Source organism: Anabrus simplex, chromosome 1, assembly GCF_040414725.1.
Source record: "Anabrus simplex isolate iqAnaSimp1 chromosome 1, ASM4041472v1, whole genome shotgun sequence".
In the NCBI taxonomy this organism is placed as follows: Eukaryota; Metazoa; Arthropoda; class Insecta; order Orthoptera; family Tettigoniidae; genus Anabrus; species Anabrus simplex.
In genome coordinates, this window is record NC_090265.1 from 974,918,794 (window position 1) to 974,941,711 (window position 22,918).

Consider the following 22,918-nt stretch of genomic DNA (forward strand, 5'->3'; position numbering starts at 1 on the left):
GTAATGTATGTCACCAAAGCCCTAAGTCGTCCATCATTAAATACTACCTAAGCTACAACATCAAATTTGCAAATTAAGTTTTTAAATTTTTTGAAATAGAACATTATTTGGTCATCATATGTATTCAGGACCCTATCAATAACCAGCAGAATAAATATTTGTACTACCGGGCGAGTTGGCCGTGCGGGTAGGGGCGCCCGTCTGTGAGCTTGCGTCCGGGAGATAGTGGATTCCAATCCCACTGTCGGCAGCCCTGAAGATGGTTTTCCGTGGTTTCCCATTTTCACACCAGGCAAATGCTAGCCACGGACGCTTCCTTCCCATTCCTAGGTCTTTCCTATCGCATCGTCGCCATAAGACCTATCTGTGTCGCTGCGACGTAAAGCAACTAGCAAAAAAATATTTGTACTAACCTTCAAACACCCTGTACAAGGGTCGTCTGACGAGAAGTCGCGTGGATGCAGAGTAAGGGGTGCGTTGGCTGTCGCGCATGCGCCTATGTCAAGTCTCAAGGACTGACAATAAACGACTGTTCCGTCCGCGATGACTCTTATGAGCTGAAGTGCTGTTGTGAATTTTCAAACGAGTAGTACTTTAGCTACATATTTACAATAAATGTTGCATAATGAACAGTTCAGTAATAAGCATGCATCTGTTTCAAAGTCTTTACGACTAATGTTTGTAACTTAGAGTGTAGTATCTGTTACTCGTGCCGTACCTACAAGCCGCCGTGACTTCCCGTCAGACACAGATACTATACCTGTGCATAATGTAAATAAAAATGTGTAGAGTCTGTGTCAAAACCGCGGACGGAGATCGGAGGAGTGCTGGGGGCGGGGGGTGCGTGTTAGAAATAAGTGAATGCGCAGATTTGAAGTTTAGAGTGATTTTTGGTTCTTTCTGATTGAGCCGTTCTGTTGCAATTGTTTTGAAATCGCACTATTTGATATCTCCATGGACTCGATTACATCTCACTGTATGCTATTGGGCTTATCTATCTTGGCTAGACGGATAATAAGTTCTACAGTACTCGGTTGCGGCTCGTAGCGCTCGGCCACCTCGGTTTTCTTATGTTGTACAAAGGCACTCTTAAGCCCAGTATCAGGCATATTGGGCTTGTTAAATTCTTTCTCTCTCGTTATTTCTACTTGGGTTGGTTTGGACATTTTTTAAATTAAGATATTACGACAAAATTCTCAAATATTTTACCTTTTTCTCACGCACGTAGTTAAGATTTATCACAAATTTTATTATAGATATCGATGGATCTGGCGCGAATGACACCTCAACGTACATGCTATCACGCCATGTTCCGATTTCACTACAAAATGGCGGATGTGTGTGCCGTTCACTATTGCGGTAGCTGTCCTTGAATGTCATTTGGGTAGACTCTTTTGATCTTCAAGCCAGTATTACATTTTTGCCGGTTTCAAAGTTTTGAAATTATTGAAGGAATTGTGGCATAGCCTTGTTTTTGGACACACGGATTTTTTTACAAGTTGCTTTACGTCGCACCGACACATATATATCATATGGCGACCATGGGATAGGGAAGGGCTAGGAGTGGGAAGGAAGCGGCCGTGGCCTTAATTAAGTTACAGCCCCAGCACTTTCCTGTTATGAAAATGGTAAACCATGGGGAACCATCTACAGGGATGCCGACGTTGGGCCTCGAACTATCTCCCGAATGCCAACTCGCTCAGTACATACGGATTTCTACTGGAACGAAAGGTTAGATGTATTCTACATAAAAATGACTCTGTTCTCTGTGGACGACAACAGGTGAATGGTCAGAATCTTGGTCTTCGGTCCTCGGGCTCCCAGGTTCGATTCCCAGTGGGGTAGAAGGATTTTAATCGTATGCAGTTAATTACCTTGGCTTGGGGAGTAGAGTTTGTGCTGTCCCCAGCATTCCTAAACTAACCACATACTAGACTAACTTTCATCACATTAAAACGAATTTTCCCATACGCTGCAGATGACGTCGACACTCACTGCAGAGTGTGACGTACAAGCGCTACCAATAGCCACACAAAAATTCTGTTATTATGCTGTGGACAACATGGAAAGGCATTCCTTTCGAGTCTCCGTAAGGGGATGGAAGTCCAGGAAATCTTCTGTAAGACTTTTCTTCTTTAATCAGCATCTGCACAAAAACTTCCCTGTCATCGATTCCTCGAAACTGTCCTAAACCACCTGTATTAATTCCTTCATTGTCGGCAATCCTGGGTAACGCTCCCTTGTTTCACGCCTGGCGATAGATGAATGTGACGTCACGAAGTCCTAGAGTGTCTCAATTATTGTAGCTGAATCATATGAGGAATCTAATAGTAGGTTGAATCCTGTTCAAATTTCGATTCTTCATCCTCAAGGCCACATCAAATAACGTATTTCAGATACCGTACTTATATATTTTAAGGGAAATGATACTTTGTAAACTCACACTTAAATTTATTTTTCTTTAGTTACCTGCCTAACATCACGCTATTATTTGAAAACTTCCGTAGACTGTGGGGAATTACTAGAAAAGTAGTCCCCGAGTAATATTAAGGTATATAAGATATAGCACGCATGGGCAAACCCCAAACCACTTGATAAGCAACCCGCAAAGGCTGCAAACACCGCGTACTGATAGCTCAGAGTTAACCGGTACGCGGAGCACAGAGGGTTGCTGATTCTTACCGAAATACCTATTACGCATACCGGTATATGTACTTTAGACTACAGTAAACAAATAATAAATCATACGATTTTACTTTAATTACATTTGCAGTTACAGTAGTTTCCGATACGAGAGCGTGACGAACGACTAAACACTGACCTCATGCATCGCCGTCTCTTGCAATTTGCGCGAAGATCAAAAACCACTTGTGGTTCGTGACCCGTAAATAGCCATACAAGAGATAAAGCCATGATATTTTAATAGACTGGAAATGAGAAAGCCATCTTCAGGGCTGCCGTCGGTGAGGCTCGAACTCACCACCTTCCGAATATGAGTTTACAGCTGCATGATCTGCAATGCCTAGCCTACTCGCTTGGTGCCCTATTTTCCTTATATACCATGTTTTACGATTGCTGTAATATACTGTACTATATAACAAACTTATAGTTCAATATCATCTGTTCAAATGTAGTTTTATTAACTATTAATATTCACACTGCAACTCTACATACCGTATATTCACATTACATAGTGGTAACAGAGACGCAGTACCAGGCAGTTATTACTATTTTAAACGCTCACCCGTTAGTACACGCTTTTGTCTAGTCCCTTGAAAGAGAAGTTTTCATATAGTATTTTTAAAAGAAATGTTCTCATTACTAGAAAAGGGAAATATTTTCATTTAGGTCATGAACGCTTCTAGTGGAGTCGAAGTTGAGGCCTTCGTCATACAAAACCTAGGCACAAAACGTGGTAGAGGGGTTAGCTCTATGCCTGGTGCCTGATGCTCGGTTGTACACTTATTTTTTAGCTAGTGGCTTTACGTCGCACCGACACAGATAGGTCGGTTGTAGACTAAGCGAATGCCACAATCAAGGCCTCTCCAGAAGTGCAAACTTTGTTCGTAAGTTTCTTATCTTCGTCAAAGAGTATCGAAACCACGTTCTTCCTAATGAACCAAACACGTCTACATGCTTACGAACTCCCCTTTCTAACAGTGAAGTTGCATTTGAACTAAGCATGTGGCCTCCGTGTGCAACTTTATTCATTCTGTCGTGCTTTCTCTAAATGTGTTCATTTCATCTTTATGATCAGAGTAGGAATGAATCCGCAATGTTTTCAATTCTCAACAGGCATCGTTTTAAAGCAAAAATCTGGGATGAAGAAGACCGAGTTAGTACTCTCGAGATACATCAGAACCCTACGTTCTGCGTTTGTCTTGCAGTTGGTATAATCTTAGGCGTATATACCTTAATCTTTACTATCTCTGTCATTACTTTGTGTTTTCTAAGTTTCTTGGTGATAATTTAGGTATACCTTTTTAAAAATCATCAGGTAGCCAGACAAACGATTCGTTGATCTTATTTACCGAGCGTTAAAATTACCATAGATATAAAACTGACTTATTATTATTATTATTATTATTATTATTATTATTATTATTATTATTGTACCGGTTGGTACACCTCTACGCTGCAAATTTGAATTTTCCGCCTTAATGTACCTCTCTACAGGAGAAACCCTGAACTGTAACAACTGAATCAACTCTACTGTTTATCAAAAGATGTCACTGGGTGTTGTTGATTTGCTCTTGTTGATCAAGAAGTGTGGACATTCTCTAATAGATGTCTCTACTAAAAACTATGATAATGCACTCTGGTGCGAAGGAATAAACTTTCTTGGAGAAATTTTGTATTCATAAGTTTTGTCTTTACTAAATTTTGTTCTTTCATTTGGGGGTTGGCAATATTAAGCTTTCTTTCCGCCTGTTTTGAATTTAACCAATCCTAAATTTCTGTAATTAATTTCCCATCAATAAGGTGTTTCTTCATCGATTTGTGTGTAACTTTTGCTGTTAGCCAATAAACATTTGTGGGCGGGTCTTAATCATTCATGAAAGGTCTCGAATTTTCCGCGAGGGTATAAAAACTGCTGATTTTCTTGTCTCCACGCCACTTCAATAACATCTGGCTTAGCGTGTGGATATGTAGCAGGGGGCGAGAAGCGCCTCTTTCTTCGGACAACAGATCTTCAACAAGGTAATGGCCGTTTAACGTCTTTTCTCGCTAGCTCAGCAGTTTAACTCGCGGGGAAGGTTCGAAACCTTTAATATGTAACCCATCTCTTTAAAATGTAAATCCCTTTTCAGTCTATGTAAAACTACAAATGTCTTCAACTGTAAATCGGGGATAGAGAGTGCTTTACCCTCTCGAGCTCTCCTTCATTTTTGAATTTGAGGTGACTATGTTCTCGTAACCGTTTTTCTCTTCCTTCTTAATGTGTTAAATTTATTTTGTATACTAGTCACCTCCATAGATTGGGATTAGCCCCTGTGTAATCGGCCTAGTGCCTCTTAGGTTTTAAAATTATTTAGGAGAGTTAACTCACGCCTCCATTCCTTTTGCATTTAGGGCCATTTAAAGTAACCTATTAATTTTCCTTTTCTGGCCCAGTAGAGTGGGTACAAGTTACCCCTGTTTATTTATAAGTGTGCCTTGAGGGCAGGTTGTAGTAAAGTCCGTTTATGGCCTCTTAATAGGCTTGAAAGATTGAGAGCGGGTCAGCTCTTTCTGGTATTTTGGAAGGTGCCTCGGGGAGGCGTGACATTTTGATTGCTGGGAGCTAGTGCTCCATGTAATTAGGGGCGTTCTGCCCTTTGGCATTTTGTGGTTGTGAGCTGAGAGCTCAAGGATTGACGAATTTGGGCTCGTAGCCCAGAATTTGTAAAGACCCCTTAACTTGTGCTTTCTTTTGTAAAGTTGCATTGTACCTGATTTCCTTTGTTATTTCACGTAGTGAAAATTGTAAATTTTGTTATCTGTCGAAAATATAACCTTTATTTAAATTTTAAATTCATCTTTAAGACTTGTAGTTAGACCCATTCCAGCCCGCACCTTCTTTCACCTCTGCCTTCCACGGATAACTCCGTAACAATTATTATTATTATTATTATTATTATTATTATTATTATTATTATTATTATTATTATTACACGCCGGTGTGAGTTGCTCAGACGTTTGAGGGGCTGGCCTTCTGACCCCAACTTGGGAGGTTCGATCCTGGCTCAGCCAGATGGTAGGCGTATTTGAAGTTGCTCAAATACGTTAGCTTCGTGTCGGTAAATTTACGGGCACGTAAAAGAACTCCTGAGGGACTAAATTCCGGTACCTCGGCGTCTCCGAAAACTGTTAGAGTAGTTAGTGGGACGTAAAACCAGTAGCATTCTTCTTCTTATTCTTATTCTTGCTATAGCAAAGATTTTCTACAAAAGAAGGCAAGTACATTTTCATATTAGGCTACCGTGCATTATTCGAGAAGATTGAAGAATGCTCATACGTAGCCTACTTGAAGCAATGAGAATCAACTATTGGACAGCTTACATACGGTATCATTGTCGAAGTAAAAATACGCCCCTATTTATTCTTGGATTCAGATGTGTTTAGCCTTGCATTGGCAAAAATGTTTCTTAAGAACCTTTAAAAGCGGTATTAGGTCAATAAGGAAATGTGTGCCGTTTTACTGGCTCTATGGTTTCCTTACAAGATAAATGACTGGAATCATAACCTACGTCGGTGGAGGTGTGGGAATTAACAGAAAGACGAAGTGTTTGCGAGTCTGGAGTCAAATCTTTGTTTCCCATTTATGATAATAATGACGAGTGGAGCTTCCAGAAGCAAAATCACTTGAGGATATTAACCCCGATTTCAGTCTAAATCAGGACCTAACTTCATAACACATAACTAACGAACGAAGTGTTTCTAGTCACTGAAGAAATGAATATATATTAAATGAAGTGCAGAAAGAATAGTCTCACGTGAATAGTTTGCTTATCTTCCACACACCAGCATGTTTGAGCTCTGACAAAAATAAGAGGTGGCCGCAAGGTAACGAACACTACAGTGCGTTGCGTGAGCACTGCAGGCTACTTATCGTTATTTTAATGTTGTCCTGGAATGGCTGGCGGCCTTATCGTGGGTAGAACTGAGGTGTCTATTAAAAGACTGACTAAAGAGTAGAGGAATGTGGCTACGGTATTAAAGGATGATAAGGCTCTACAACACAGTACAGTATGTAGGTGGATATAACAGATTACACCGTCAAGAAAATATCAAACGCTTTCATACATGATCAATTTGAATTCTCAACTGCTGTTTGTTATCCAGGACTTGATGGTCTGAGGAGTTACCCAGCATGCAGTAGGCCATGGCTCTTTAGGGATCTGAAAGGGTACATTTATTATTTTTCAGTTAGGGGTACAACTTCGTCGACAATCCACTGCAGTAGATATTCAGTTCCCATAATTATTCCAAAGGAGTCAAGGGGTATAATGATACACAAATTACCTCTATAACTCTATCGAGTGAGTTGGCTATGCGGTTCGGGTCATGTACCTGTAGCTGTTAGCTTGCATTCGGAAGATGACGGATTCGAGCCCCACTACCGGAAGGCCTGAAGGTAGTTTTCTGTCCTTTCCCAATTTCACACAAGGCTGCATCTTAATTACGAGCACGGTCACTTCCTTCCCAGTATTGCCTTTTCCTATCCCATTAACAAAAAAAAAAAAGAAAAGGAAAGAAAAGAACAAAAAATCACTTAAGCTTCTTCATTCCGCTGGTAAGCCGTGATATCTAAGTATTACAGGAAATAAAATAGCAGCTTTCACATGATATGGGTAACGAAAATATAAAAAGAAGTCGCGGTAGCTTGTAGGTACAGCACGAGTAACGGATACTACACTCTTAGCTACAAACACCAGTCGTGATAGACAGTGCAAGCTCTTTGAATCAATGCATATTCATTATCAAACTGTTCATTATGCAGTAATTATAGTAAATGTGTAACTAAGGCACAATTGCACTACCACTTTGAAACTTCACGACAGAACCTCAATTCGCAAGAGTCATCGCGGACGGAGCAGATGTTTATTGTCACACCTTAAGACTTGAGGTAGGCGCATGCGCGACAGCCATGCTTACCCCTTGCACCGCTTACCCCGTATGCACGTGACTTTTCGTCAGAGGACCATAGTAAACCGGAGACATGCACAGCCTATTAATTACCTTCTCCTGCCAAGAAGACTACTGCCCAACTGAACGGCCTTCAGATATTGGAGTGTCACGAGGTCGGTGTAATGACTTACTCAACAGATTTGCATAATTTTCTTGACCGATTCCGCTGTCTTTCATATCAGACATCTCCTTAGCTGAAATCACGAGGCTGAACGAACCACGCGCTAGAAATAAAATCCTTGGACTAGCCAGGAATCTAACATAAGGCCTCGAAGTAATAGGTACATCACCGCTCAGATAACTAGTTTCTCTTAAATACTTAGACCGGACTAAGCAGTTCAGACGGTAGAGCGCTGGGCCTTCTGAGATCAAGCTGGCGGATTTGATCCTGGCTCAGTCCGGTGGTTTTTGAAGGTGCTCAAATACGCCAGCCCCGTGTCGGTAGATTTAATGACACTTAAAATAATCCTGCGGGACAAAATTCTGACAGCTTGTGTCTCCGAGAACCGTAAAAGTAGTTATATTATTATAAACTTAGCTAAACCTAATGATAAATTACAGGTCCACTGAGATGAATGCTGCCCGGTCGGATAGACTTCAGATATTGCTGTATCACCTAGTAAGCGTAACGACGTTATTATTACTATAAATAATAATGTTATTGTTTTGACGTCCCACTAACTAATTTGGACGGTTTTCGGAGACTCAGAGGTGCCGGAATTATGTCCCGCAGGAGTTCTTTTACGTGCCAGTAAAGCTACCGACACGAGGCCGACGTATTTCAGCATCTTCAAATACTACCGGACTGAGCCAGGATGGAACCTGCCAAGTTGGGGTCAGAAGGCCAGCGCGTCAATTGTATGAGCCACTGAGCCGGGAAGTTAGTTTCTGCCGAGTTGAGTGGCTCAGACGGTTAAGGCGCTAGCTTTCTGAGCCCAAATTTCCAGGTTCGATCTTGGCTCAGTCCGGTAGTATTTGAAGATGCTCAAATATATTTATTGGCACGTAAGAGAGCTTCTATGGGAGCATATTGAGGTACCTCGGCGTCTCCAAAATCCGTAAAGGTACTTAGTGGGACGTAAAACCAATACCGTTATTAATATTTAGTTTGTTGATTGTAACCGCAGCCTCTCATGTCACATAGTTATCAAGTGGTCCCACGAGGTTGAGTGAGCACTAATGTAGCCTATAGCTGTTTGTGAATAGAGGGTTGTGGAGGCACATCGTTCATTTAGAAGATTTCGGCTATACGCTGAAAGGAAAAATATTTTTTAATGACGATAATTGTTTAATTGATGCATCAGATATGGACTACCCGCGGTATATTTTTCTGACACAAATGAAGCAAATATACTATATCACTACAAGTTTTCACGAATAAATACACTACTCCTAACTTTTAATCGACTTACAATCCTAAGCTTGGCAGGATGTAATTAAAGCAGAACACTACGCAGTCAGACCATGATACTTGTCTGAGGATGCATGCCCTTGGCCGTTCGTATGTTCCACTTCTCATCGAATATATTTAGTGTAAGGAACCCCATGCAGACTCAGAATTAGCCCCAGGCAGATTATCTTTGTGCACGTCCAAATCCACAGTCGAGTTTCTACGTCTATTGCTGTAAAGATCGTAAACCCTGGAGGCCTGAATCTCCACTGTTCTCTAGCTGCTTGCATTTAATAAAGACTTCTGCACCTGAGCCACTCTCACGATGATCTCTAGAGGAGAAACAACAGAAGTTCATCCAATGCTCTGCCATTATACTATTCCCGCAAAGCGAATGGAAGGGGAGAGGTTATCTGTTCAAATAACATTATAATAATGTGTACATACACTTCAAATTCTGGCCTCATACACTGTGTTATTCTCGGATGAGACATACAAAAGTCGAATATAGGTTCAATTCAATTTTTGTCAGTCTACCTGTTTGAACATAATAGGAAAACAACTCCACAGACTTGTTTGAAACCTGGTATTTAAGTTAAGGGATATCCGGAGAGTAATAAGAACGTTACTTATTTTACGTCCCACTAACTTCGTTTACTGCTTTCGGAGATGCCGAGGGGCCAGAATTTTGTTCCGCAGGAGTTCTGTTACTTCTTCTTCTACTACTTTTCCCACACCTGTGGGGTCGGGGGTGCGAACTGTCTCGCACTTGTGGATTTGGCCATGTTTCACGACCGGATGCCCTTCCTGACGCCAACCCTATATGGAGGGATGTAATCACTATTGCGTGTCCTGTAGTGGTTCGTAGTGTGGTGGTGGGACAAACACAAACACCCAGGCTCCGAGCCAGAACAATTAATCAAAAGCGATTAAAATCCCCGACCAGGCGGGGAAATGAACCCAGGACACTGTGAAGCGAAGGCCTCAACGCTGACCATTCAGGCAATGAGTTGAACGCAGGAGTTCTTTTACGTGCCAGTAAATCTACCGACACGAGGCTGACGTATTTTAGCACCTCCAAATACCACCGGACTGAGCCAGGATGGAACCTGCCAAGTTGGGGTCAGAAGGCCAGTTGCCTCAACCGTATGAGTGGCAATATCCGGAAAGTGTCCTAGTACACAGCGGAGTAGCAATATTATTTTCTTCTTGTTCTACAGCTTTTCCCACACTGTGGGGTCCGGGATGTGACTGTGTAGTAAATGGCGGTTTGGCCCTATTTTACAGCCCGATGCCCTTTCTGACGCCGGGGATGTAATCACTACTGAGTATATTTGTGGTAGGTGATAGTGTGGTTGCGTATTTCTGTGATGGTTGGTAGTGTGGGTGTGTTGTCTGAACCTGAAGAAGAGAGTGTTGGGATAAACACAAACACTCAGTCCCCGAGCCAGATTCGATTAAAATTCCTGACCCGGACGGGAACCGAACCCAGGACCCTTTGAACCGAAGGCTTCAACGCTGGTCATTCAGCCCAGTAGTCGGACAGTGGGATAGCAATTAAGGGGATCAAAACAGCAAATCTCAATTTTCTAGGTTAATACAGTATATGCTATATCGGAAAACCTTGCGTTGCGTAAAATTTCGATCATTTATTAACGTACGAATAATAATACAATTTTCACAAACTTCCAAATATCTCCGGAAATATTCTAAACTATGTTGGGTATTGAGCCCGAAGTCTATTTTGATTCTCAACAGGTCCGCCATCAGCTGTCATAGATGGCCAGGGTGGCACTGAAGAGACATACTAGGTAAATGAGGAGTGTTTGTCTCTCGATGCCTTTTACCCCCTCATTCTCATAGTGTTCATTGCTTCATGCTGTGACTATATGAAAGTGACGCTGAGATACGAGCGATGCTAATGACATCGTTTCTTACGCAGCCGGTCCTCTTGATCAAGGTGGTTTGAGTTTTGAAAGGTCAGCTGGTGTGTACTTTTCTGTGGGCTCCTCACCCATTAGAGTGACGAAAGCAACGGGGAATTGTCTTACTCGTTATTTACATAGTACGCCTCTTGTATGGCACTCGGAATTTATATGCTAGTTGCTGAAGAACCCGCCAACTTCAGGGATGATAATTTGTCAAGCAACAAACATTTCTAATGCAATTCAGTGATTATATTTCTGTTAATAAGACATGATTGGCTCTCTGCAGTCCATGAAAACCCTTGGAGAAGGAAAATATAAAGGCTTTCACGCTTCACAACCATGGCGCTTAATGAGAAAGAGTGGTTGATCCTATACCAGGCCGCCTTTGCCCCCGGAAATTAACATGGTACTCATTTCTGGTGAAGACTGAGTGAACCCTAGGACCATATGCTTCCCAGGAAGTGGAAGCCTCGCTTCTTATTTTTGTCGATGGGGAATCGAGAATGCCTTTGCGACTAGGAGATTCGTGTTATAACCGAGGGCATTCTATCCTAAGTGAGATGGGCGTCCCTTAACCATATTAAAAAGTCGTTTCCAAATGTGTTTGTCTGGATCGTCAAACTGCAGTGAAATGTAGCATAGATAAGTGATAACTGATAGAAGAAAGAGAAATGAGATGAACAGATGACAAATGAAGATATACTGAATGAAGCAGTGTAAGACGCACAAAAGGGACAAGAAGAAGAGGTAAGTTAACGGGAACACACTTCGTTATAGTCAGAATTACTGCTTACTATCAAACGGAGAGGCTGAGGCATGCACATGATGATTAGATTTGAGTAGACAGAGGCTGCTTTGGTTACGAAGATTTAAAAGGTTTAGGGCAGTACGGGGCAATGTTGAGAGTTTCATCGATCAGGACTAAGGACTGATCATCCAAACAAGCGACAATAACAAATTCTAAATCCCAAAACTCATAATTAATGAAATATTATCTTCAGTTGCGCTCTCTTTCAATGATGTTAAAATCTCTTGTCGAATTTTTAGTATTGTGTGTATTGTTTTCCTCAGAAAAAATAGTATCTAAACCGATAAAAAAGATGCACAGATTTGATTCTTGTACGGAAGCAGAAGGAATAGATATTGGGAAGCCTTGGCTAATATAGTTCAGTGAGCACAATGATGAAAAAGAGACGTGCTTTGCGATGCTGAAGTCTCTGTTCTCAGGCAGAAAGGAAATATTAAAAACGGAGCTCATTCCAGAAACACTTTTTTATACATCTAAAATGAAACTGTAATCTTAAGCTATCATTTATTCTTCGAAGGTCATTCTCACTTACGTCGCAGTTTAGTAATGAAAAAGAAAGTTCTCTTCTTACTCTTTATTCTAAGATCAGCGCGAGGTTGAGAGGAGGGGGTGGGTGAAGGCATAGTACTGTATAGCATCAAAAATCTAATTTCACATGAAATAGACTTAGAGTTTCGGAGGGAGTTGTGGAGGAAAGAGCTCCAATTACGTTACCACTCCCCTGAGAAGCAAGCGCAATAGAACAAAATACGAAATGCGGGAAGGACTACTTCTAAAGGAACGTCATTCATTTAACTTTTAGCAAATGGGAAGGAGCGTGCTCATCTCTTTCATATTCCGCTGGGAGCTTTATGAAAGGAACGGAAATAATAGCACGTAGTAGAATGTTTCTTCACGTAAGGCGCTGTAGAGAGCGCCTTCCTCCCAGATGCATGAGACGTACAGTTCGATCTTCTTGATAATGTCCGAGAGGTGTAGCCTAGATGGTAGAGTGCATTGCATGATCTCACCTTTCTCCTAACACTGTCTCAAACCAAACGTCACTATGGCAACTGTCAATAATAATAATAATAATAATAATAATAATAATAATAATAATAATAATAATAATAATAATAATAATAATAATAATAATAATAATAATAATAATAATAATAATAATAATACTTAATTATTCTCGTGATAGAAACCTACAATATACAGTTAAAATTACGATGAGTAACAATTCACAGATTTAGACGAAAACATTGCTATATCAAGTGCATCCTGTGTGCCCTGAAAGAGTTCATCTACTGTAAAGGAGGACAGGCACAATGGACATTGAAGCATCTGTTATGGGCTCGTTTCCGCATAACGCTCTACTGGACGAAGTCTTCTATCTTAGACTTTCGAGCTGGAGCGAAGCACCAAAGTCAACAGCAGGAACCTTGTTCGAATTATCTCATTTTGTAAATAAATAAATAAATAAATAAATAAATAAATAAATAAATAAATAAATAAATAAATAAATAAATAAATAAATAAATAAATAAATAAATAAATAAATAAATAAATAAATAAATGTCAACGTAATATATCAGCATTGTACCTTAATCCTCTTAAATCTAATATCAGTTGAATGGATGTTAAACACATAATATTGATGTGCAGCCGTGTAAAATTTTTCGGAGTAGCCTGTGTCTATGAAGTGAGGATGGAAACATTTAAAGATTTCCATCTAATTTCGTATTTTCTGGAATATTTTTTAAAAATTTTGGAGGATCTGGCAACACTGCTTGAATTTGCCCACCCCTGATCTCAATTCGTTCAAACATTTCCACGTTGTCCAGTTATCTTAGTAGCAAGGTGGTAAGCATTCCGCACTGCCATTTGTCCAGGGATATTAGGAGTCCTTGTTTTCTTTAGCTGCAAACTTTTTTTTTCAGCTCATCCAGTTAAATCCCGAAATCTATATATATAAAAGCAAGTCGGGCTGGAGAGATGTATATATAAATATTTAAAAATGAAAAAAGACGTGAATTAATGAGGCACTTCCAGAAATCTCAGAAATTTGAAACTTGGTACGAGGGAAACTGATGACCCCAGGATCCCTAGAAAAATCAGAAATTCTCAAAATTCCCTGAAGGGGGCACGCTGGGGGGGCTCAAATTTTGGGCTCAGTATAAGAACACAGTCGTATAGTATATCCAAAACGATAACCTATAGGTTTCGTGGGCTTAAAAATTTTCGGGAATTTCCTCATTTTTATCCCCCATCCCCCCAAATCAAGATGGCGGCACAACCTGCGAGACGAGGTAGACAATTGAAATTTGGTGAAATTATAGCTTTTGAACCCTAACCGACGGGAAAATTCCAAGATGTTCAAATTTTTCACTTTTTACCCCCAAGGATATCGAAATATGGAGGCAATTTTAATGACTGTGCAGACATTCCTTCTGAGTTATTTTTTGGCTAAACGGTAAGTCGTATCACAAAACGGATGGCACGATGTCCCTTCATTTCGGAGTGATCTACAACTTTGGTCATGTGACATTTTGTCGTATCTCTCTCTCTTATACGTTAAATTTGGCCGTATTTCTGGATTGTTCGTAAATTTGGTGATTTTTACAAGTATATTTTATTGTTTGACACACTTATAACAATGATAGGATCATCACGTTGTGTGCGCACATTGGCACGATTAAGGGACATATGTGTACCAAATTTCATGATTCTAGCTGATACATAAGTAGGCAAAATGTAATGTAAATTGTTAAAAATGCACCCAAATTTCACCCTATTCACAATTTGAACTCAATTTACCCCCTTAATATGGGAGATACGAGGAAATGGTTTAGAAACAAACATGTAGAGCGATAAATGAGGCGTCTGATGGCGCAAGCCGTTTCTTAATATCATAAACCGTTTAGGAGATATGAATCTCGAAGTGGAAGTCTGCACTTTTCAACGTGCTCATGCTTATCCTTCATCTATATATATAAAAGCAAGTCGGGCTGGAGCGATGTATATATAAATATTTAAAAATGAAAAAAGACGTGAATTAATGAGGCACTTCCAGAAATCTCAGAAATTTGAAACTTGGTACGAGGGAAACTGATGACCCCAGGATCCCTAGAAAAATCAGAAATTCTCAAAATTCCCTGAAGGGGGCACGCTAGGGGGGCTCAAATTTTGGGCTCAGTATAAGAAACAGTCGTATAGTATATCCAAAACGATAACCTATAGGTTTCGTGGGCTTAAAAATTTTCGGGAATTTCCTCATTTTTATCCCCCATCCCCCCAAATCAAGATGGCGGCACAACCTGCGAGACGAGATAGACAATTGAAATTTGGTGAAATTATAGCTTTTGAACCCTAACCGACGGGAAAATTCCAAGATGTACAAATTTTTCACTTTTTACCCCCAAGGATATCGAAATATGGAGGCAATTTTAATGACTGTGCAGACATTCCTTCTGAGTTATTTTTTGGTTAAACGGTAAGTCGTATCACAAAACGGATGGCACAATGTCGCTGCAATTTGGAGTGATCTACAACTTTGGTCCTGTGACATTTTGTCGTATCTCTCTCTCTTATACGTTAAATTTGGCCGTATTTCTGGATTGTTCGTAAATTTGGTGATTTTTACAAGTATATTTTATTGTTTGACACACTTATAACAATGATAGGATCATCACGTTGTATGCGCACATTGGCACGATTATGGGACATATGTGTACCAAATTTCATGATTCTAGCTTATACATAAGTAGGCAAAATGTAATGTAAAATGTTAAAAATGCACCCAATTTTCACCCTATTCAAAATTTGAACTCAATTTACCCCCTTAATATGGGAGATACGAGGAAATGGTTTAGAAACAAACATGTAGAGCGATAAATGAGGCGTCTGATGGCGCAAGCCGTTTCTTAATATCATAAACCGTTTAGGAGATATGAATCTCGAAGTGGAAGTCTGCACTTTTCAACGTGCTCATGCTTATCCGTCATCTATATATATAAAAGCAAGTCGGGCTGGAGAGATGTATATATAAATATTTAAAAATGAAAAAAGACGTGAATTAATGAGGCACTTCCAGAAATCTCAGAAATTTGAAACTTGGTACGAGGGAAACTGATGACCCCAGGATCCCTAGAAAAATCAGAAATTCTCAAAATTCCCTGAAGGGGGCACGCTGGGGGGGCTCAAATTTTGGGCTCAGTATAAGAACACAGTCGTGTAGTATATCCAAAACGATAACCTATAGGTTTCGTGGGCTTAAAAATTTTCGGGAATTTCCTCATTTTTATCCCCCATCCCCCCAAATCAAGATGGCGGCACAACCTGCGAGACGAGGTAGACAATTGAAATTTGGTGAAATTATAGCTTTTGAACCCTAACCGACGGGAAAATTCCAAGATGTTCAAATTTTTCACTTTTTACCCCCAAGGATATCGAAATATGGAGGCAATTTTAATGACTGTGCAGACATTCCTTCTGAGTTATTTTTTGGCTAAACGGTAAGTCGTATCACAAAACGGATGGCACGATGTCCCTTCATTTCGGAGTGATCTACAACTTTGGTCCTGTGACATTTTGTCGTATCTCTCTCTCTTATACGTTAAATTTGGCCGTATTTCTGGATTGTTCGTAAATTTGGTGATTTTTACAAGTATATTTTATTGTTTGACACACTTATAACAATGATAGGATCATCACGTTGTGTGCGCACATTGGCACGATTAAGGGACATATGTGTACCAAATTTCATGATTCTAGCTGATACATAAGTAGGCAAAATGTAATGTAAATTGTTAAAAATGCACCCAAATTTCACCCTATTCACAATTTGAACTCAATTTACCCCCTTAATATGGGAGATACGAGGAAATGGTTTAGAAACAAACATGTAGAGCGATAAATGAGGCGTCTGATGGCGCAAGCCGTTTCTTAATATCATAAACCGTTTAGGAGATATGAATCTCGAAGTGGAAGTCTGCACTTTTCAACGTGCTCATGCTTATCCTTCATCTATATATATAAAAGCAAGTCGGGCTGGAGCGATGTATATATAAATATTTAAAAATGAAAAAAGACGTGAATTAATGAGGCACTTCCAGAAATCTCAGAAATTTGAAACTTGGTACGAGGGAAACTGATGACCCCAGGATCCCTAGAAAAATCAGAAATTCTCAAAATTCCCTGAAGGGGGCACGCTAGGGGGGCTCAAATTTTGGGCTCAGTATAAGAAACAGTCGTATAGTATATCCAAAACGATAACCTATAGGTTTCGTGGGCTTAAAAATTTTCGGGAATTTCCTCATTTTTATCCCCCATCCCCCCAAATCAAGATGGCGGCACAACCTGCGAGACGAGATAGACAATTGAAATTTGGTGAAATTATAGCTTTTGAACCCTAACCGACGGGAAAATTCCAAGATGTACAAATTTTTCACTTTTTACCCCCAAGGATATCGAAATATGGAGGCAATTTTAATGACTGTGCAGACATTCCTTCTGAGTTATTTTTTGGTTAAACGGTAAGTCGTATCACAAAACGGATGGCACAATGTCGCTGCAATTTGGAGTGATCTACAACTTTGGTCCTGTGACATTTTGTCGTATCTCTCTCCCTTATACGTTAAATTTGGCCGTATTTCTGGATTGTTCGTAAATTTGGTGATTTTTACAAGTATATTTTATTGTTTGACACACTTATAACAATGATAGGATCATCACGTTGTATGCGCACATTGGCACGATTATGGGACATATGTGTACCAAATTTCATGATTCTAGCTTATACATAAGTAGGCAAAATGTAATGTAAAATGTTAAAAATGCACCCAAATTTCACCCTATTCAAAATTTGAACTCATTTTACCCCCTTAATATGGGAGATACGAGGAAATGGTTTAGAAACAAACATGTAGAGCGATAAATGAGGCGTCTGATGGCGCAAGCCGTTTCTTAATATCATAAACCGTTTAGGAGATATGAATCTCGAAGTGGAAGTCTGCACTTTTCAACGTGCTCATGCTTATCCTTCATCTATATATATAAAAGCAAGTCGGGCTGGAGCGATGTATATATAAATATTTAAAAATGAAAAAAGACGTGAATTAATGAGGCACTTCCAGAAATCTCAGAAATTTGAAACTTGGTACGAGGGAAACTGATGACCCCAGGATCCCTAGAAAAATCAGAAATTCTCAAAATTCCCTGAAGGGGGCACGCTAGGGGGGCTCAAATTTTGGGCTCAGTATAAGAACACAGTCGTATAGTATATCCAAAACGATAACCTATAGGTTTCGTGGGCTTAAAAATTTTCGGGAATTTCCTCATTTTTATCCCCCATCCCCCAAATCAAGAATGCGGCACAACCTGCGAGACGAGGTAGACAATTGAAATTTGGTGAAATTATAGCTTTTGAACCCTAACCGACGGGAAAATTCCAAGATGTTCAAATTTTTCACTTTTTACCCCCAAGGATATCGAAATATGGAGGCAATTTTAATAATTGTGCAGACATTCCTTCTGAGTTATTTTTTGGCTAAACGGTAAGTCGTATCACAAAACGGATGGCACAATGTCGCTTCAATTTGGAGTGATCTACAACTTTGGTCCTGTGACATTTTGTCGTATCTCTCTCCCTTATACGTTAAATTTGGCCGTATTTCTGGATTGTTCGTAAATTTGGTGATTTTTACAAGTATATTTTATTGTTTGACACACTTATAACAATGATAGGATCATCACGTTGTGTGCGCACATTGGCACTATTAAGGGACATATGTGTACCAAATTTCATGATTCTAGCTGATACATAAGTAGGCAAAATGTAATGTAAAATGTTAAAAATGCACCCAAATTTCACCCTATTCAAAATTTGAACTCAATTTACCCCCTTAATATGGGAGATACGAGGAAATGGTTTAGAAACAAACATGTAGAGCGATAAATGAGGCGGCTGATGGCGCAAACCGTTTCTTAATATCATAAACCGTTTGGGAGATATGAATCTCGAAGTGGAAGTCTGCACTTTTCAACGTGCTCATGCGTATCCGTCATCTATATATATAAAAGCAAGTCGGGCTGGAGCGATGTATATATAAATATTTAAAAATGAAAAAAGACGTGAATTAATGAGGCACTTCCAGAAATCTCAGAAATTTGAAACTTGGTACGAGGGAAACTGATGACCCCAGGATCCCTAGAAAAATCAGAAATTCTCAAAATTCCCTGAAGGGGGCACGCTAGGGGGGCTCAAATTTTGGGCTCAGTGTAAGAACACAGTCGTATAGTATATCCAAAACGATAACCTATAGGTTTCGTGGGCTTAAAAATTTTCGGGAATTTCCTCATTTTTATTCCCCATCCCCCCAAATCAAGATGGCGGCACAACCTGCGAGACGAGGTAGACAATTGAAATTTGGTGAAATTATAGCTTTTGAACCCTAACCGACGGGAAAATTCCAAGATGTTCAAATTTTTCACTTTTTACCCTCAAGGATATCGAAATATGGAGGCAATTTTAATGACTGTGCAGACATTCCTTCTGAGTTATTTTTTGTTAAACGGTAAGTCGTATCACAAAACGGATGGCACAATGTCCCTTCAATTCGGAGTGATCTACAACTTTGGTCCTGTGACATTTTGTCGTATCTCTCTCCCTTATACTTTAAATTTGGCCGTATTTCTGGATTGTTCGTAAATTTGGTGATTTTTACAAGTATATTTTATTGTTTGACACACTTATAACAATGATAGGATCATCACGTTGTATGCGCACATTGGCACGATTAAGGGATATATGTGTACCAAATTTCATGATTCTAGCTTATACATAAGTAGGCAAAATGTAATGTAAAATGTTAAAAATGCACCCAAATTTCACCCTATTCAAAATTTGAACTCAATTTACCCCCTTAATATGGGCGATACGAGGAAATGGTTTAGAAACAAACATGTAGAGCGATAAATGAGGCGTCTGATGGCGCAAACCGTTTCTTAATATCATAAACCGTTTGGGAGATATGAATCTCGAAGTGGAAGTCTGCACTTTTCAACGTGCTCATGCTTATCCGTCATCTATATAAATAAAATCGTAACGACCGTGTGTCTGTACATTGATTATTTTGGCGAAATTTCGGTACAGTTATCCGTTTCAGGTGTAATAATTACCATCTGCATCATGTTTTTTTTTTTTTTTTTGCTAGGGGCTTTACGTCGCACCGACACAGATAGGTCTTATGGCGACGATGCATCATTTTTAGCTTTGGTGTCTGTTTGTCTGTTTGTCTGTTTGTCTGTCCTTCTATAACTTGAAAACTACTGGATATATTTCCACCAAACTTCATATTTAGAATCCACCTGTCCTTGGGTAGGTTTTAGCGCAAACTGTGTGTCTGTACACTGATTATTTTGGCGAAATTTCCGTACAGTTATCCGTTTCAGGTGTAATAATGACCATCTGCATCATTTTTAGCTTTGGTGTCTGTTTGTCTGTTTGTTTGTCTGTTAGTCTCTTTGTCTGTTTGTCTGTTTGTCTGTCCTTCCATAACTTGAAAACTACTAAATATATATTTCCACCAAACTTCATATTTAGAATCCACCTCTCCTTGGGTAGGTTTTAGCGCAAATATCGTTTCTAAATCCCTGAACTGAGTGGGGATTTTTACGAAACCGAAACTGTGATTTTGCACTCCCTCAAAGTATACACAACCGAACTTAATGGAAATCAACCTGCCTTAATGAAAATTAATTTTTAAACCTTTTTTTCTCATGTGCATCATTTCGATAACAGGATTTAGTAAGGGAGATATCATTAACGGACCGTTTTTCGGTACAAATCCCAGCGGACTTAACGCAAGAGCGGGTGCGTGTAAAGCGTACTTCTTACAACTTGAAAACTAACAAGATATTTGAACCAAATTTTATATATAGCATCCATCTGTCCAAGGGTAGGTTTCCTTGGTGTCTGTTAGTTAGTTAGTTTGTTTGTTTGTTTCTTTGTTTATTTGTTTGTTTGTTTGGTCTGTTTGTCTTTCTCTAACTTGAAAACTACTGGATATATTTCCACCAAACTTCATATTTAGAATCCAGCTATCCTTTGGGGAGGTTTTAGGGCAAATATTGTTTCTAAATCCCTGAACTAATTGGGGGTTTATACGAAACCGAAACCGTTATTTTGCACTCCCTCAAAATACACACAACCAAACTTAATGGAAATCTACCTGCCTTAATGGAAATTAATTTCTAAACCTTTTCTTCTCATGTGCATCATTTCAATCACTTACAGGAAAGATAGTATGATCAAACTCTACACGAACATTGGCCCACCCAGTACCCATATGTGAGCCAAATGCTATGTCACATAATTATCCGAAAAGTAATGCAATGTAAGATAATCTTACACAAATTTCAACCTATTCAACGTTTCTGATTCAATCTGACCCATGAATAGATTAGATGCGAGAAAATATCATAGGACCAGCCATTTAGATCGCTAAATACTGCGCCTTACGGTACAATCCTTTGTCGATATGACGTACCGTTTAGCAGCAGTTAATCTGTAAATGAAGGTCTGCAATATTGTAAACATTCATATACTTTCGTATGTCCATCTGTATATATTCATTGATGTCGATTTGTAGCGATCGAGAAAGGATGTGTCTGCTATTGTAATCAGTACTCCCTACACCGACTTTGACTGCTGGCAGTAGGAATGGGGTCCTTCTCCAACTCCTGTGTAACTGGCATTAGTAAGGAGGGCCTGCCATTTTAATGAATAATTCACTTTTCGATTTGTCTTGCAGAAGGCAAGGGATCATGCAGTTTTGTTCGAAAGTCCCCTACTCTATTGTGTTTGGCTCTAGGCCAGGGTGCCCGCCATTATAAACAAATGTTCCAATCTAAAATTTGACTAGCATTAGGCATAGTGGCCTGCTATTTTCATGGAAACTCACTAATTCCGTGTGACTGGCAGTAAGCTGGCTAGCAGCAGTAAAAAGGGACTGTCATTATAATGATAACTGCACAACTCAATTTTGACTGGTGGTAGGGACGTTGCCTGGTATTATAATAAAAAACTCCTCAACTGTAACCTGTCTGAAAGTAGGAAATGGGTCTGCCATTGTAACTAAAACTCCCCAAATCGATTGTGACCGCGCAGTAGGCATTGGGGCCTGCAATTATAATGTAAACTTGCCAACTCGATTGTGAATGGCAGTAGGCAAGTGAGCCTGGCGTTATCATCACAACTCCGCAACCCTCACTTTACATTGGAAACAACGTATGTGGACCTCCCCGTGCTATTTCTCGGATAAGGCTAAGAGACATGCAATTTTAAAACAATCTCATTTGCTGCACGCACAGTATTTACGTCGATATCCGTATACAATGTAGAATACCGTAGCGAAGCACGGGTACATTTGCTAGTGTTGGTATAAAATTATTCCTGGACTTGAGTGTCTGACCTGGGAGTATATGGTCAGTAGAAGAGTGCAGAATATAATTATTCTATGAAGAAACAATGAAAGAGGCTCATCTATTACCGGGTAAGAGTAATTAGGGAAACTGATTCACCTAGATTTAAGATCTGGGTAGCGAATATAATCCATAAAATTGTAAAAAAACTATTAAATAAAAAGGAGGATTCCACCGGGAGAACAGCAAACTGACTCTATATTTTAAAATATATGTAACAAAATAAAACAAGCACTACAAATGAACGGTCCTAGAATAGATTACAGTATATAGCATCTACGACAAAATGTAATTACTAGAAGAAGCAGTAAACACTATGATGTTTAAGTATAATTTAATGTTGCTGTAGGTAAAATATTTTAACAAGGGAATTCAAATGCAAGTAAAAAAAATGCTATAAATAAATACTCCCTCCCCGAAACTAGGGGATTCTATATGATCGATGATGATGATGATAATAATAATAATGAAAAATGAAATGGCAGATGGCTTTTAGTGCCGGAAGTGTCCGAGGACATGTTCGACTCGCCAGGTGCAGGTCTTTTGATGTGACTCCAGTAGGCGACCTGCGCGTCATGATGGGGATGAAATGATGATGAAGACGACACATACACCCAGCCCCGTGCCAGCGAAATTAACCATTGATGGTTAAAA